Here is a 14,748-nt window from a genome sequence, read left to right as displayed (position 1 = left end):
ATTTTCATGTACATATGTTTACATAAAGTTGCAATCATTAGGGCACATTTTTAATGCTACTTTTTATAACTTAGTATTTTTCAGATTTGCTATAGTTTTCTAAATTGTCATTGATAGTTGTATAACATTTCACCTAGTGATTACACCATCATTTACTTAACCATTCCCCGGCTGCTGAATATTCAAGTTACTTCCAAATATTGGTTCCTATAGCAATGACTTTATGAGTTTTTGTGTATATGGCTTTTCTTATATCCTCCTTCTCTTTTGAAAAAGTACCAGAAGTTGGGGTGTAGCATCAGAGTATGTGATATATTGCCCAACTGCTTTCTAAAAGGCCTGAACTAAATCAGAGACATCAGAGATATGCCAAAGTACAAGTTTCTTGAATTCTAGAATAATAGAATTTTATAATTTAAAAAAAACTATCAACAATCACTAGGAAGGGTATATTTTCTACTAATATTAAACAGGAATTAAGGTTTACAAATCCATTATCTTTTAAGTCTGTTTAATGTGAATCCTCGAGGGGTGAAGCATCCTCTGTGATCTTACAAAATCCAGGCTTTGAAGTTGTACTCTTTGAACTTGGAGACTCAGGTTCCTAGCAACTATTCTAAGGTGAGAAGAACCAGTGGCAGACTAAGAAGTGATCCATCTAGCTTTTTTTTTTCTCTTTAAACTTTTGCTTTAATGGGTCTCAAAATTCTGTGACAGATTTTTGGTCAAGCTGTTTCCATTAAAAAGTACTGATTTTTAAAAAGTTATAACTTAAAAACTGCTACACAGTCTTGACATAAGCATATTGACAATAACACTAACCTTATTTAAGTAATAAAGGTGATGTCACAGGATGATCCCAAGAGATTCCACCACTAGGCAGAATATGGCAAAGAACCTAACACTCAAGTTAAGTCCTACTGAAAATTATTCAAACTAAGTGAACTAACCAATGGGCTCCGGGCTATCAGATGGGATGCAGGAATCATCTTGGGTGAGGGGATCTCCCAATCAGAATTCGCTGGAGAGCTTGTTAAAATACATCCCCACAGTTTCTGATTCAGTGGGTCTGGGGTGGGGCCCAAGAATTTTCATTTCTATCAAGTTTTCAGGTAATCTTGACACTGCTGATCCAAGAACCACACTTTGAGAAACACTGCCTTAGATTATTTCTGTATTGTTTTTAAAATATTTTAAGTGCTTATACGTGCTATATGCTAGAGATAGAAAGAGAAATAAAACCCAGTCAATACCTATTTCAAGAAACTGATAATCTATATCTTTGTAGACATGGTACTAATCTAGTCCCTAAAAGCTAACAATTTAGACTTTGTTGAAAACAAAGTTTAAAAATATATGCCTTTAAATAAAGCCAGGTTGTTTCTAATTAGTTCCAAATGCTTTAGGAAAACATGTAGTAATCCTACATTGGCAAATGTCTGGGTATTTTCTTCAGTCTTCTGGATTTTAGTGACACATGCAAATAATTTGTTAAATTATAGTCTTCATTTATATATACACTATTCATATGTTTTCTCTTTCATAAACTCCATCCACTATATAAAACAAGAGAAAGAATTTATATAAATACTTTTCTATATGCCATCAAAACTTATTTATATAAGTAATTCTCAACTGACAGAGAAGAACAATATTTAATAAGGTAAGACTTTGAGATTCTATGCTCTAGATTCAAACGTCAGCAATCCTGTGGAAAAGCAAGTGGCCGGTAAGCAACACCTAACTGTTAAACACTACCTATCAGCTGATTCACAAAATTGATGAACTTGCTTTTGAGGTAGCTACTAATCTTCTATTTCTAACAGAGATGTGTTGGCTTGCCATAACTAGTTTCGGCAAAAAGCAAAAGAAAAACTAAACCATGTATGATATTTTATGATCTGTAGATCTCCCAAAGCATTAAGCATTATTTATACTCCTTCCATGTACTATTTTTCTGATGAGATTGAAAGATTCCTCTCATTTCAATTTATTAGAAAATTACTTTAAAAATCTGGAAGAACTCATGAAAAGACTAGATAATTTGTCTAACACTGAAGATAAATGAAAGACATACTAAGAGGTAATATTCAGATATTTGATTATATTAACCAATGGCTAACTCATAATCTTAATTTTGATAACATTTCCTAGACAAATGGATGTTTGGGGACAACACTTTGCTTTCTTTGAAGGAGAAAATGGTTCAAGAAAGAATTACAACTTGTGTTGATATTTAAGAGGAAAATAAAAGCATGTATGGGAGAATAAATCCTTTCCTATCACTATATCAAATGGCTATTTCATATTTTTTTCATGAAGGCTGGTTTATGGAGAAACTGGAACATGAATCACTTTGATTTTATTTTTCCTTCTACGGATCTCTTTCAAGTGTGTTTTCTATCCCTTAAAAGGCCTCTTTTTTTAGATAGCATGGAAACTAGGAACTAACATCTCAAATTTTTGCTGATGATGATTTAAAGAATTAACCTTGCTAAAAATATTAGCATTTTGAAAGTGGACTCCAAACTTTCAAATGACAAAAGAAAGTTTTAGAGGTGGAATGACAGCCAGTGGGGTGGGGTCAAGGTTAAGGGGTTCGTTCTAGCATTTCATCATTGCACTCTGGTGGTCTGACATGTATGTTTCCACAATGTCCTCACTATAAAGGAAAATTTATTCCTTAAACGCACGGGATAAGATTATCCTCTTTCTATTCACTTTCCCAGAGGAACTTATAGAGCCAGAGAGAATAAGGGTTAAGAGGCAACTTTAGAATGTAGAGCTATTCTAAAATTCTATAATGTCATCAAAGACCTCGGTAAATTCTTAAAAACCAACCTTATATTTTAGGCCTATGCACGGTAACTATGCAATCTGCTGATTGTGGGAGTTGAGCATACAGAAATCTCTTACACTCCTACTCAGGGTATTTCCCTATTTTTCTACCTCCCTCATATCTACTGTCTACTTATCTGTGGTAAACTGTGAAGGACTTCTCCCCCCCAGGTTTATACTAATCTGAACTCTTCTCAGAAGGTCAGAGAGTTTGTCTCCTTAAGTCTTAATCATATAATTCTCCTAGAAGAGTCCACAAATTAAAGTGTTTTTTAATCAGTTAAAACTAGCAATGAATTTATTTTCTAAAATCAATGCAGTGAAATAAAAATGTTTTCTAAACATACTGAATCCAATTGAACTAAATTATTATATGATCTGGTTTAAATCCTGACTACAAGATTTCAAATCTGTATTTTAATTGATTTATGTCGCATGAATTGATGCTTCATTTCTCTCTTTTATATCAGAGAAATCATAGTAGGAAAAGGAAACTCATTGCGCCCTGGCCCAAGAAAGATTTTCAAGTTGCAAATGGCCTCGTCACTGGAATAGAAGGTAAAGCAATGACTCTGAGAAAGCTCAAACTATATTGTTCAGAGAGTGGAAGATAATGCCGCTCTCCACTTCCCACGCCCAAAGGGGAAGCCACAGAAAAATGGAACACTTACCTACAGACCCTGGCCTAAGCCTTTCTTTGCCCTTTGCTTCCCCCTCCTTTCGGCTATTTCTCTACTTGGGCTCTGTAGCTTTATATTCCAGGAGCATAGTGAGAGTCAGGCCTGGAACCAAGTCCCTTACTTTCTCGCACAGGAGACATTTCACAATAAAGTGTATTACTTAACAATTCATAAGGAGAATTTAAAATTCATTATTTGAATGATGACTGGTTAATTACATACTTTTCCAATTACTCCCTACTAGTAAATTGGTGGGATATTAGGAGGCATTTTCACTTTTCAAGCTGCTAAAAGCCTATTTGTTTTATTATACCTTGTTAGAAAGAGACCTAGTTTTTACAATAAGCACAAGTCATTTAGTTCTTTAGGCTACAACACTAAACTGCCTTTTGATCCGAAGGATTATAGCACTCATTACACAAGAGACTTACTCCTGGGTAACATACAATACATTCAGAGAGTACACCATAACTATATGTAAAGAATAGAACTTTATTTTTGAAAAGCACAAAATGCGCCTTCTAGGTGCGCTAGACGTAGAACAGTGACACTTGAGGATCCACACTGTGTCTACTATAGGACTCACAAAGATAATATCAGTAAAACAAAAGTAATTATTAGGCCGATTTTTTATCCAAAGTAATCAGGGAATGATGACAATTTAAAATTGAATAACGATGAAATATTTCCAGAAACATTTTATAAATTTATCACCTTACAGCAAGCATTATATTCAATTCATTCTTAACAATAATCTGAAAATCAGTACTAGGGTGAACTATTAACATCCATAAAAGAGTTATTTAGCTATAACACAGATGACCATGAAGGTTCTCTTTAAAAATCTCAGCTCAATTAATTCGGGGCCAACATTATATCATTTATTATACACAGGCTTGCTGATAAAGTCTTAAAATCATACAAAAAAAAGCATGTTATCACACAATAACTGCAACCCTTTTTCCATTTCACAGATGAGAAAATAGAGTTAGGATAAGTGACTTGTCCCGCTATAATAATTGAAATGGTTAAAAATGTAGACATCCATATTCTGAATTAAAAGTTCACTATTAGGATATTGATTTCCATTGATTGTTGAAAAAAGTAGTAAGATTATTTAAACCTGGTTTTTAAAATAAAAAAGAATTTAAACATATACTATTACTGGTGATACGTTTTTTTAAATAAATATCTGCAAAAGTTTTCCCCCAAATATGGCCTATTGTATTGGTGCCAATCTCTTTCCAAGAACCTACTTAAGTATTTCAGGTAAATAAATATTAAAACCTGATGCTCTTATTAAATAAGCCTTAAAACATATGTCATATAACTCTCCCAAATCTACCTTTGTATTGTGATAAAATACAAAGAATTAATAAGAGAACCTCAGGAAGATTGATTACAAATAATCTCCAATTTAACAGTTTTTAAAATCTAGAATGCTATGAAACTAACTGAAATATGATATACTAGGTCTATCTATGCTTACAACATGGCTATTCACAGATCTTATTTTATTTTTGTGGAGTCAAATCGGATCAGTTTTGAAGGAACTTTGTAAACATTTTAAATCGCTGCCCTTTTTATTGCTTTTCGGGCTTATGAGGGAGAAAGGGGGGAAAAGAAATAGCTCAAGAGGTCGACTACCTTAATGTGGAGATCTGCTAGGAAAAAGAGTAAGAAAAGCAAGTTAGAAATTCAGTTTAACAATTTTTAAGGTGGAGGTCATATATTTACACTTATAGACTGGCAACTTAAGTTTTCTTGATTATTGATTTTAAAAAATCCTATTCAACCAATATTTATTTAGTGAAATTCTATGAGATCAAGAACTTGTTCCAGTACATTTGCCACACCTTATGATATCTTGTATTTCCAAATTCAAATGACAGTGAATTCAACAGAACACCCACAAATTAGAATGACTAACATTTTCTGTCTTTTCTATTGGGCATATGTAGATCTTATAAGAGAAGCAAAAGTATGGCCCAGGATATATAAAACATTTGCAAAGTATTATTTTAACATTTTTTCCTACTTTATGAAAGTCTCCTGTTATTAACAACCATTTCACAATTTGAAAACTAAATGTATTGTTAATACTTTCACGTTTTCGCAGCAGTGCCTTTTATACCATCACGTGCATAATTACCTTGATAATTCAAATTAGCGGCATAGCGGCAAACATCCTTATTGTCAGAGATTTACAGAAGAGAGATAAGTGTTTATAGTTATATTACGTACTAATTTAAATCAGTTAGCCATGAGCAGTAATGCATTTCTAATGCATATTCCTAAAGTCACACTTTTTCTCCTGTATAAATTTTAATACATCAGGATAATATAGTTTTAATGTCACAGAGACTTTGAAATTACATTGTGATTTTTTAAAATGATCACATTACTTTTAAATGTATTTCTGAAATATACAAAGGAATGAACATTAAGAAAACTAGTCTCTTCGAAGAAAATAGTGTATTTAATTATTTAAAATACCAATCACAGTTTTAATTAAAAAGAAATTATGTTCTTTTAAATGTAAAAGAATGAAAAAAACAGTGCCCCCCAAAATTAGCTTGGAATTCTGCAAACCTTTATATTTCACTGATGTCATGATTTTATAGCAGTTATTGTAAAAGCTAGAAACAAACCTAAATAAAAAATTAAATCACGAGGTTTTTTCCTTCCAGTGAGTTGCAAAAGGCTGAGTAGTCACTAGTTGATTTTAAGATCTTTAAATTTAAAATAATCATCAAGTGAATATCAAATATCATCTAATTTAAACAAAGGAGAAAAATTATGTGAAGTACAAAGTATGACAAAAATCGATGGCTTCTAACCAACTTCAATTTTGGGCTAATGAAACATTAGTTTAAAATTTCTGTATATTAAATAATACTACAGAATGTATTAACCTTAGAGTGAATCTGATTGAAAATAGACAACCCACAAACTGTTTTAAAATCTGAACAGGATTTTTTGAAATATCACTCCAAATGCTAACTGGTAGCATCTATGACTGTTTTCTATAAAACTTTAATAGGAATGGAAGGTATTTCCTTAAGGGAGAAGCCACAGTGAACGTCTACGTCAATCTCCATCCTAGAAGGGTTTTCTAAATCATTTAGCACCACCAGGTTGGTTCTGCTTTCAGTCAGCGATCGATCACTTAGCTCTAGACAGGAAGAGGACCACAGAACACCTCAGATCGGTCGAAAATCTGCCCAGGTCCTCGATAACCCCAGTTACAATTTCTCTCATGAATGATAAAACCACTTGACCTTAAAAGAATGTACTTTAAAATCGAGTTTCTCCAGCAATAGGTTTCACACAACTCAGTTCATCATCTTGCCTAGTTTTGTTTTCAGATGACAATTCACACAAATTAATTTTACATTGTGTCCCCAAGCTTGAAAGGAAAAGAAGAAAAACTTCAGCTCCTTCATGACAGACTACTATTTCCTTTTTTTTACTCCATTCTCTTGAAACAATTGACACTATTTCCCCAACTATTATCCTCAGACTCCAGTGAATTAGATTTTCACGGCAAAACAAAACAAAGCAAACTAATAATATAATGGTGATAAATATGATCGCCACCATCGTCATCTTGCAAACTTTGGACACATCAACAACACATTTCAGCAAAATGCAGCTACAGTGAGCCGACTCACCTAAGCACTGGGAGTTAGAAAGAAGGATTTAGAAATGCAGCCTTCTGATTCACCAGCAGAGGTAAAGGCCCCTTCTTTACCTAACTGACCTTATATAAAAGCAGCAGATAGGTTACTCCCAGTTTCTGCCTCCTCACCTTAGGCTCCGCCCCCAACACCAGGGCTTAAAGTACCGCGGCTCCACACCACCTTGCACCCCCCACACTGAGGGAGCGGGAGTTCTGTTAAGCACCCTGCCTCTGCCTACGTCAGGCTACGAAGAGCTTGTGGGCACGAGTGGGAACCCTCAAAACCCTAACGCTCCCTGTCCAAACACGGGGTGTGTGTGGGAGGGGGCGCACTCCCCATCCCCGACGACCCCGGGGACTCCAGCCCGCACCCCCAGACCCCCACCAGGTTCAGAGCCAGCAGAGTGCTTCGGCACCGGGGCTGGGTTGACCCCAAGAGCGACCCTCGCTTAACTGTCACTAGGACCACACAGCGATCGCCGCCCGGGCTCTGCAGACCCAGCAGGAGGATTCCACGGCCGCCGGACCGCCACGCATGGGGTCCCGCGTGTCTGCCCCAAAGTTTCCCTCGAGCTGCTCCCGGACGCCCGCGCGCCTCCGCGGAGGGCTCGGAAGTCTCCGGTTCTCCCGGGCCCGCACCCGGGGCAGCGCGGGAGGCACGCGCCCGTCTCCTGGGGCTGGACCACCGCTCGCCGGTGGTCGCGCCGCGCGTGCAGCCCGTGCCCCCGTCCGCTTCGTCCGCTCGCGCGCCTCCCGGACTTGTCTTCAGGGCGCGACCCTCTGTCAGCCGCCGTCCCCGCGGACCACCGCCCCTTACTAGCGACCTCTCAGTCAGTCCCGGTCCCCTCGGAGCCCGAGCCTCCGTCCCGGGTCTCCTCAGCCCCCACCAGCCTTCAGCCCCGACCCTCCAAGGTCCCGGACCCTTCAGGGTGCCCCCTCCCTCCCTGTCCCCTGACCCCGCGCCCGCGGGGCACCCGAACTCTGACCTGCGGCGGTGGCGGCGCGGCGCCCCGCTCCGGTGTCCGGGAGGCTGACCGAGCGCCCCGGGCGGCGGCTCCGCGCGGGCTCCGGCTCCGAGCGCGGTCTGCCCCGCCTGCCCGCGGCCGAGCGCGGCCCGAGGGGGTGTGGGGGCGCGGGGCGGCGGTCGCGCGGACGCACGGGCGGGAAGGGAGCTGCCGCGGCGCCCGCGCGGGGCGCACAGTAGGGCCCTTCGCCGCCGGGGCTGCCTTCTCTGAGCGCCTACTCGGTGGCCGGCCCCGTTCGTTCCTCGCTGCCACCACTGGGAGGCGGCCCGAAATGGTGCGAAACTCGGAAAGATGCCCCGGGTCACGTCAGGGGAGAGCCCGCGGGGTGCCGTTCCGGAGCCCGCCCGCGCTCTCAGGCCGGGGTGTTTCTGCCTCCTCACAGCAGTCTGCGAGGTTCCCCCTTCCGCCCGCCCCCGTTCTTCTTCGCAATGAAATTCTTTACCGGAAGATACTTAGGCGTACTTAGGATCACCTGGCTTTTGTCTGCTATCCCCCCCCCGCCTTATAATTCACACCGGTAATCCTTAGTCACTCACAGTGACACAGTTCGAGTTTTAATCATTGAAAGCATTTCTAAAACTCATTAACAATTTCTTTAATTCTTTAACAGTGTTTCTTACACTCAGGGACCGGGACACATGGAGTGGCGGGGTGAGACGTGGGGTTGGGAATCTCAAGTTTTCACGTTTGAGAAACCTCTTTGAGGTTTCACGTTGCCTCATAAATGGACAGGGTAGACTGTGGGCCGCTTCTTCTGCCGCTCCCTCCATCAGGACCCGTCCAAAGGGGTTGACAGATTCCCAATGAGAAAGCCTCTGGTCTTCTGCTCTTAAGGCCTTTCTTTGCCACCTTCTAATCTTATTTACTGAACATCCTGTTGTAGGCCTGGCCCTCCTTGGGGAGGCAAAGATGAGTCCCTGATTTCAAGAAGCTTATCAATTACTTGCCCGAGATACTCTTCATTCCTTTAGCATCTTAATTTGTTGGGGATGCCTAGTTCTTTTCTTTCTAGTGCAGAAGGTCCTCAGTTGTAGTGTGAAGCCAAGTTTTGTGAGGGTCAATATCACTTAAGATTCAAAGCTTAAATCAATAAATTCATGTCTTTCCAGTTGTCACCTAAAATAAGAAGAGCCACAACTCTGCAGGGACTTCAGAGATCATTTATGAACCATGGAAAAGCCCTGTTTCTTTGCCTGCCATTCAGGTTGACATTGCTCAACATTCTACACTCAGGCATAAGAAGTGCTGCATGTATCCTACTTCTTGATTATTCCAGAGCTCCAATCTGCTTTGTTTTTAAGAACAACTTCATTGAGATATAATTTACAAAATCTAAAATTTAAATATTATACATGTACAATTCAATGATTTTTAGTTTATTGGCAGAATGGTGCCAGCATCACCATCATCTCATTTTAGAAAATTTTCATCAGCCCAAAAGTAACCTTCTACCCATTAGCGGTCACTCCTTCTAATGCTAGGCAGCTGCTAATCTATTTCTGTCTCTATAAGATTTGCCTATTTTGGACATTTAATATAAATGGAATCACACACAGTCTTTTATGACCGGTTTCTTTCACCTAGCATAGTGTTTTTGAGGCTCACCCATGTTGTAGTATGTATCAGTATTTCATTTACTTTTATGATCAAATAATATTCCATTGTATGAATATATCAGATTGGGGGTTTCCAGTTTTGGGCTGTTAAGAATAATGTTGCTGTAAACATTCATGTACAAAGTTTTGTGTGAACATATTTTACATTTCTCTTAGGTATATACCTCAGAACAGAATTTCTGGGTCATATGGTAATTTATGTTCAATTCTTATGTTTAATTTTTAAACAATTGCCAGTTTTCCAAAACAACTGCACGATTTTTACATTCCCATCAGCCATTTATGAAGGTTCCAATTTCTCCACATCCCTGTTGTCTGTCTTTTTTATTTTAGCTAACCTAGTGGGTGTGAAGTAGTATCTCCTTGTGGTTTTGATTTGCATTTTCCTAACGACTAGTTGTACAAGCATCATTTCATGTGCTTATTGGCCATTTGTGTATCCTCTCCATGGAGTCATTTGAAGCTAAATAGTTTTTAAATTTTGGTGAAATCCGATTTACTTTTTTAAAAGATGTTATTTATTTATTTCTAGAGAGGAGAAGGGAAGGAGAGAGGGAAAGAAACATCAATGTATGCTTGCCTCTCTCACGCCCCCTACTGGGGACCTAGCCTGCAACCCAGACATGTGCCCCAGACTGGGAATTGAATAGGAGACCCTTTGATTTGCAGGCCAGCCCTCAATCCATTAAGCCACACCAGACAGGGCTATTTTTTCTTTTGACATTGTATCAATACCTAATCCAAAGCAATGAAAATTTACTCCTAAGTTTTCTTCTAAGACTTTTATAGGTTTAGCTCTTACATTTAGGTTTGTGATCCATTTTGAGTGAAATTCTTGTATTGTGTGAGGTAGTGCTATCTGCTTTCACTAGGGAGGTTCCAATTCAACAACATTGATTAAAGGGAATCCACTGCAGTGAACTCATAAACTCGTGTAACATGTTAGAGTTGATCTGAATACTTTCTAAATTCCCTTCTAGATACAAAAATCTTGTCATTTTTAAAATGATCTATAGTTAATGAAGCCTATAAATGTAAGAAGTTAAGCAACATAAATAGAAACAGTATAAATCTGTATTTTAAACTTCTGGTCTTGATTCATTGGTAACTTATTAAAATCAATTTAATGGGTCAAAACTAGTATGTTTTTATGTCAAATAGAACAGAACAGAACAGAAACTATCAGGAAGCACCTCTCGAATTAAAGAAAGTATTGCCTCATAACTTTTGTGTTATTCATGTTTGTGCATTTGTGTTTACCAGGAGTTGGTATAAAATGTGTTTCTCACTGTGGGCCACATTCTAAAAACTTGCAAAAACACGATATATAAACTGCAGTTGCAGAGTTCTTTCATTCCACAAACGTTTATTAAGTGCTTATTTTATGGCAGCTCCTCTGCTAAGTGTTGGGGATAAAATGATAAACAGCATGTGGTCTCCGACCTGTAACAGTGCACGTATGCAGTTGGATACACATGTAGTTTCTGGAGACAAAAGACTGTGCCCGTGTTCATTTTCCCCAACCAGAAGGACTCCTTCCAAATACTGATGTTTGCTCTCGTGGCACTTACTTTTTTGCCATTAATATTCAGTTGTTAATCTCATTTGAGATTTGCCAATGTATTTGCTTTTCTTCCAACTGGGGGAACTTTGTTCCCACGTTCATAATTGCACACTGTAGGTATGGGTCTAGTAGTGGGAGTTGGTCATAACTAAATTGGTCCCCATTTTACTCCAACTGTATTTATACTATCCCCACATCTGGTATTTTAAAATTCTGGTATATTACTTTTTAAGGGAAAATTTTTTAATCATAACAAAAATTTCATTTTCCAAGGCTTCAACCAAACAGTGTTGGCATTAATAAGGATATGTAACCATTTTGTAGATGAGTTTAGAAAATGAATGCGCTGTGTTTCTAGTCAACCAATTGAGTCACTTATTTGCAGCAGCTGTGTACAATCATGGCTCTGGCATTTGCTCCTCCTCTTTATCTGAGATACCATTTATTAGTCTATAGACACCATAAATTCTCAGGGGATTTATAAGATCTTAATTTAAAACTTTAAAAAGTGCAACCAGTTCAACGTGCTGGACAGGTTAAACACACATTGTGTTCCCACACATGATTTTTAAGTCTAGCTTTGAAATTTTACCTGCAACTTTAAATATTATTAAGGTCCTTTTCTCTCCTCCTCTCCCTATCCTGTCCCTCTTATCTTACTCTTCACTAAATGACTTGCCTATTTGTTATAAAGTCTTAAGTTCCAAAGCCAAGCTTGTAACTCATTTCTTCTGGCTTCAAATAGCTTGATCTTTTCACTCTACCTCTCTACTTAACTCAGCATTCTATTTCTGTTTTGAGTGGTTGCCTATAAATAAATTTTTTTCCTGGAACATTTTAATAAAAGCTAATACTTATTATATACAAACCATTATATTATAATAATACAGTTATGTATTGATTCAAAACAAAAAAAAGGAAATATACCCAAATTAGTATTTCATTTTCTCTTAATATGCCAACTTGAGCTTTCTTTTAGATAATTTGGAAAACTTGAGACATAACTTCAAGACCATTTCTTCAATAATACACTTTTATTTAATATTGAATGAAATAACTCCCTATTTTTGAATATATTTTATCTTTCATAATTTGTGAACACCATAATGACATTTAATTCCAAGAAATTTCATTTGGTAGTTTCAGTAGTTTTGAGTTACACTATTCAAGTTTTAAGGTTTTAATGGTTTGAAAACATCTTTTAAAAGTTCAAAAATACTTCTGACTTTCAGGGAATAAAAAAGAGGACATTTTGTCTTGCTTCACCAATATTTCTCTACCTTTTCTCCCTAAAAATGGACCCATTTTGTATATCAGACCTCTAAGTATCAAGAGGTAGGAAGTAGAGTAAGCAGATGGTGGGAGGACAAGCACTCCTGGTCACCTTGGGGTAGTTTACAGAACAGGAAAGCTGTCCCACTTTCTATTTGTCTTTTCCGTTCAAGAGTTTTGTTTTAATTAAGTACTGGTAGAATGGAAAGAGTCCTGACCTTTATCTCTGCTCATTGTGACCTTGAGCAGGAAGCTCATCTCTCTGAGGCTTAGTTTCTTCATCTATGAAATGAAAATATAATATATCTTCATAATCTTATTGATGAGATAACATGGGGAAATGCCAAGTCTTAGTAGGAACCCAATAAATGTTGTCTATTAAACGAGTCAAAGCATTGACAATGTTTTTTTCTGATACTCACTACTAATACTGATACTCACTACTCACTACTAATATAGTAAAGCCCAGTTTGGCTGCTAAGTTTAAGAGGTTTTTTTAATATATGCATCATATTTAGTCATCCATCTACACGGTCACTCTACTATCTGTCTTGCATGTAAAAACTTTCACTACTATAACAGGTAGATTTTGAAATGGCTATGGACCCCAGATTCCTGTATGAGAATGGTTTTCTCAGGATGCCCATGTAAATTTATAGGTCCTAGGCTTTGCCATATAAAACTAAACCACAAAAATTTTTGTGATGGAAAACATTAGACAAATACAGAAGTAGACAAAATACTATAATGACACTCCTCCCCACCCACCCCACCTACATTCCCCCCCCCCCACCATACCCATAACCCAGTTTCAGTTTATGGTCAATCTTGTTTCTTCTATATCCTCACCAACCTCCCTCTCTTCTGTATTGTTCTAAAGCAAGTCCCCAAAACACATTTCATCATAAAATGTTCAAACTGTTTTAGAATGTTGTTCTTAAGTCTTGCATTTAAAAGTTGGTTTGATTTCCTTTGGCAGATTTGGGATTCAACAGAAAAGTTTCTCAACTGAAATTTTTTCAACTCTTAAAAGTCTTTCATGGGTGAGCTGTAAAATATGTTCATGGCTGGGAGAACCATTGTCTGCAGCCACAGAATTTCAGAGGACGTAAGGATATAAATATGTTCAGGTCGAGAAATGGGCAAGGAACTTGGACCTGTGGAAAGGTGGTTATGGTAGTCTCAGTTGCTAAAATCAACTCCCCCCAAATCCCCCCCAAACCAAAACAACTCTTCTGTGAGTGTGCTGAGAACAGATTTCACTCTAAGCTTTTGGATAGATGGGAGCCTGGGTTGGCAGAGCCCTAGGGGGTGGTCACCTTCAGCCACCAGAAATTCTCTTTTATTGTCCTTTACCCTCTATTTGGGCAGTATAAATGACTATCATGTACTAAAGGTTGGGGAGCATTGCAAAACCCTAAACTTCCCTTCTGGAAAACCTCACTGGAAGTAATCTTTTCCATCTGTGCTTCTGCTTGTTTCTCTTCACGTAGTGCAGACTTCTGGTCTAACACTACTTACAATTAGATATAGGCTGTTGATGAAGTGTCTCTCTTCCTTGACTAAGATTAAGAGCCTCGACAGCAGAAGCCATGGTTTGTTGATCTTTTTAAACCCAGGACATACTGCACTACAATGCCTGATACCAAATAAGTGGGCAATCAATGTTTGTTGAATGATTGATTGCTGAATGTTTAACTTACAAAACCAAGCTACTATTAAGTAAATAATTCAAGTGTCACCTCATCAAGAGGTCTTCCATCACTATCATTCTTTAGTCTCTTAACAGTTTTATTTTTCTTCATATCATGAATCACTACCTGAAATTACTTTTTAAATTTGTTTATGGTTTGGCTTCCTATGCTAGAATGTAAACTCCATGAATGCAGCGATTTTTAAAAGACTTTATTATTATTTTAGAGCAGCTTTATGTTCACATGAAAATTAAGGGCAAGGAACAGAGATTTCCCAATACCCGCTAAGACCGGGATTTTTTAAATTCACTTTTGTATCCCTGGCTTATGTTATACCTAACATATGGCAACTTGCAGTCTCTGAACAAATTTTTATT

The 14,748-nt window shown here is 38.1% G+C and overlaps 1 protein-coding gene across 3 annotated transcripts in view; it reads right to left on the bottom strand.

The window, feature by feature from the left end:
• The window catches only part of PPARG (peroxisome proliferator activated receptor gamma), a 142,353-nt gene extending 133,916 nt beyond the window's left edge, over positions 1–8,437 (bottom strand). Inside the window, exon 1 of one of the 3 annotated variants that reach the window (XM_045192353.3) lies at positions 8,187–8,437. The gene's annotated coding sequence lies outside the window, so the exon portion shown is untranslated. Of the gene's footprint in view, positions 1–7,192; positions 7,416–8,186 lie in introns of those variants that run through there. The other 2 variants (XM_053930166.2, XM_024556412.3) reach the window with 2 other exon arrangements.
• Between the last annotated feature and the right edge of the window lie 6,311 nt (positions 8,438–14,748).

This window comes from Desmodus rotundus, chromosome 8 (genome assembly GCF_022682495.2).
Source record: "Desmodus rotundus isolate HL8 chromosome 8, HLdesRot8A.1, whole genome shotgun sequence".
Classification (NCBI taxonomy): Eukaryota; Metazoa; Chordata; class Mammalia; order Chiroptera; family Phyllostomidae; genus Desmodus; species Desmodus rotundus.
The sequence above is the reverse complement of the archived record's forward strand: the minus strand, read 5'-3'. Positions and strand labels throughout refer to the sequence as shown.